Genomic DNA, 4,017 nt, shown 5'->3' with positions numbered 1-4,017 from the left:
GATTGAATGGGTCTCTGTTTCTTGACACTGAAAATAAATAGAATGTTGAAAGGAAAGCCTAATATTTTTACCATATAATTGCATGGTTTAAGTAAAAATTACAGTCTTTATTAAAGCAGTAGTAGTCAAACCAATATGCTCGTATATTTTCAAGCTAATAGAACCCTTTACAAATGCCAATTAGGAGCTTTTGAAAGCCCAGGAGTCATGTTAGAAACTGCTGATATCTGTGCTTTCCGTGTAGTTTCAATAGATCTTACGGTACAAATTACTTTCTGAAAATTCAGGGAAATTTTGGATACTTCTTCATTGCTTCTACACCCTTATGATTCAAGGCTGTGACCAACTTCAGCTTGTTTCCAAAGTCAGCACCTCATTTGATGTTATTGTAAAGAAAACTTAATGTCTGTCAACGTTGACATTGGGTGAGGTGTCGTTCCCTGATCCTACCATTTCCCCTGCCTCTCCTTGTGCTATTCTCAACTGAAGCAGTGTGACCACAAAGAACAATAACTGAACGGGAAATCACGTGGTGCTCTACGCATCACAAGGCCGGTATGTGGCGGCTATTCCTCAATATACAGGGCTTCTTTATGGGAAAACCACACTAGATTGGAAAATGTGGCTCAGACCAAGAAACCTAAGTAAGGCTTCCTATTCCATTTTCCTTGAATCAGGTATGCTAGTCACTTATCAACAGGAACCAGCCAGAAAACCTGGAATAGAGAATATAACCATGAAGATCCATCACCTTTCAAGGCAGTGGCCCTGCCCCTTAGTGATAGGCTTTCCAGTGGGTGAAGCCCTGACCATTCAGATATTCAGCTGCTGCTCTAATAGGTGGACATCTACAAGGGGCTATAGAGAGACAGGGCAGAGTTTCTCCTTTTTAGAGATGCTGTAGGACACATCCAGTCCCATCCCCAGCAGGCTATTCTTTCTAGCATGAACATAAGCTATTATATGTTTGAAACACTATAGGATGACCAGGATAGTCTAGGATAGGCTCCCATCGGAGCACAGACCAAAGTGATATTAATCATTACACATAGTATCACACATTTGTCCCAGATTGATAGAAGATATGGAATTACACCAGAAGGAAAATATTAGCGTTTGCTGTTTGTTTGACAATAATGCCGGGACCATTCCAAAAACATCTCTCAGAGAGTTTTGTTTTGTTTCAGCTAAGGCACTAGCTGTCACAGTAGCCTGATAGGTATGGTCGACCAACTTGGGAAATCTCAAGTCTGGTTTTCCCATTAGAAGTAACTTTAATAGGAGGTTATAAAAATGATTTCTCTATGTTATCACAACTGTCATGATAAAGTCATGCGGGAGAAATATTCAGTAGAAAATTTAGAATATTACTCGAACAGAGGCATTATGTGAATAAAGTAATTATTGGTCCCAGAAATATAGGTTAAGTGTATATGTTCTTATACACTATATATGTTCAAGCACTGTTACTTGCTCCCCCTACAGCCCTGTCCCCATTACCTTGACTAACAGAACTCCAATTTAATTGGGATGTACAAAGGCCCAACCCTAGGGATGCATCTTGCTAGATGTCATCTACTCTCATGTCCTGGTGATTGGTCCGGGGGCAGGCATGGGATCCAGTTTTGTGCATTGACACATAAGAAGTCTTCTGGAGGTGTGTGGGAAGCAGACAGGGTTGGAAATGAATAAACGGCATATGGAAAGAAAGCACTTGGGCTTCCACCTACTTCCTTCCTGCTTAAAAACTTGCTCTTCTACCAGGATAGAATGCTTGCAGCTTGGGCAGCCATTTTGTGGCCATGAGGAGACACATCACCAGTATGGTGCCACCAGGAAGGTGGTTGTGTGGAAAGAGAAAAAGCCTGGCACCTGGGACCGAGACCTTGATGAATTAAAAGAGCCTCTGAACCAACTCTGGGCCAACTTCAGAATTTCTGTCAAATGAACAATGAACAACTTTATGGCTTAGGCCCCTGTTAGTTGTTAGCCAATGAATATATACATATATATATGACCATATACACTTACGGCCAACAGCTATGTAACCTGATAGAGAAATATCTTTCAATTTATTATTTGTCTCAGAGGAACGAATAAGAAATGGATTTATATAATTTAAACAACTGACTTCTCCCACTCGGCCAAGCTCAAAACCTTTATTGACTCCTATATTTGTAATATTCTTCCTAATTCCAGTTAGTAAATGCCTCGTTTGGTACTAGACCTGTGTTTTCCAACATTAGCATGTATCATAATCATCTTTTTAAACAGATTGCTGGGCTTTACCTCCAGAGTCTCTGATTCAGTAGGTCTCAGGTAGAGCCTAAGAATTTGCATTTTTAGCAAATTCTCAGGTGATGCTGCTGATCTGGGGAAGCACACTTGGACGGACACTGCCTAGCTTACAGGCAGTCACATCCTAAGTCAGCCACATCCCCAGTTCCCTCCACTCACACCTACACCCCAGACAGTTGAGTCTGAATTTCATTTTCTGACCACAAGATTCCTCTCCATACTCACCAGTAAATTGTTTTCGGTCTCCTTGAGGCTCTCCAAACTGGTCCGCCACAATCCTGTGAGCCTTAGGTTTGTGGCCTGCCTGCTTTTACTATATACCATTTGCCCTGCCTGGAGTGTCCCCAAACCTGACCTCATTGAAGCCTCTTTGGGTCTCACACAGGGGGTGGCCTTCCCTCTCTTGACCAAATCCTTCTTTCTTTCTTTTTATCTCAGAGAGAAAAAAATGGTGGGACTTCAACACCTAGAAAGAGGTTAAAGAGCCTTTTTCCTCCCTCTGTACTCCCTACCAGGTTCAAATGGGGGATAACATCCCACATAACTGTCACTTGCTCCTTTGCTGGCCTTAACACAAACATTTTTAACTCTAAAATTGCCTTGGCCCAGAGCCGAACGTTCACTCATTCTGCAGAGGACACAGAAACGTTATTCAGGCTTATGGCTGAGCTACTGGAAGCTAAACCAGTAACCCTCCCAGGAGTAAGTGCTTGCTGCATCCTTCACATTAATTTCCTCCGGGCAGAAACTATGAGCCCACGGACACATCTGACCACCACTTTCCCCCTTCACTGGTACAAAGAAGAGTGATTTCTACACAAAGGGTCCATAAGCAAGGTTTTTGCAGAATGCACGCAGTCTCCTCCCTTCTCACAGGTGTGCTACCTATCCCCGGGACAGTGGCCACAAACTGGAATGTGTCTTGCTCAAGAACAACATGCAATGGTCACACTCAAGTAATGCTACCAGGCAAGTTTTCATCCTCGGTGCCCAACAACTACCCATTGTGAGCTCTCAGTCCCCGTGCTGACTTGACCTATCAGCGGTATCTGACATGGTTGATAATTTACCTCTCTCTGGTACCTTTCACTTGCCTTCAGGGCATGACTCTCTCTTGGCTTTCTTCCTATGTAATCTCCATGAAGCGCCTCACTTTTTCCTCAGTATCCTTTGCTGACTCTTCCTCTTATCCCTTCACAAGGTTGGAGAGACTCTGAGGACCTGCCCTCGGTTGTCTTCTCTACCTACACTCATCTATTAGTGATCCTCACCAGTCCCATGACTTTAGAAGCCATCTTTATGTAAGTAACTCCCAAGACTGTATCAGCAGGGTGTCATTGCTTCCAAACCTCAGGTTCATCTATGCTGCTTAATATTTCCAGTCAAACGGCTAATCGGCAAAGAAACTATCAAGTCCCAAATGTGTTGGGGCGGGGCCCCCGGCCCTGCACTCTTCCAGAGCCCTTTCTCCACTGTGGCGGGGCCCCGTCCAAGAAAGGGAAGGGGAAGCCACCGAACGTGTCCCCGGCGGAGGTCCAACCCAAAGACCGGCCCATCCTCTGCAGGCACAAGTGTTGGGGCAGTCTGCCTCCACGTTTACCCGAGCCCAGCCAACTCGGTCACAGTTGAAGTTCCTGGTGCCCGTGTTGGACCCGCGACCGCGTCCCCACGCATCACACCTTCGTTAGCCGGGCAAGCCCTGGTGACAGGCCGCGCACA

The sequence above is a fragment of the Herpailurus yagouaroundi genome, unplaced genomic scaffold, assembly GCF_014898765.1.
Source record: "Herpailurus yagouaroundi ecotype Mexico unplaced genomic scaffold, PumYag 140, whole genome shotgun sequence".
In the NCBI taxonomy this organism is placed as follows: Eukaryota; Metazoa; Chordata; class Mammalia; order Carnivora; family Felidae; genus Herpailurus; species Herpailurus yagouaroundi.
This window is presented reverse-complemented; position numbering follows the sequence as displayed.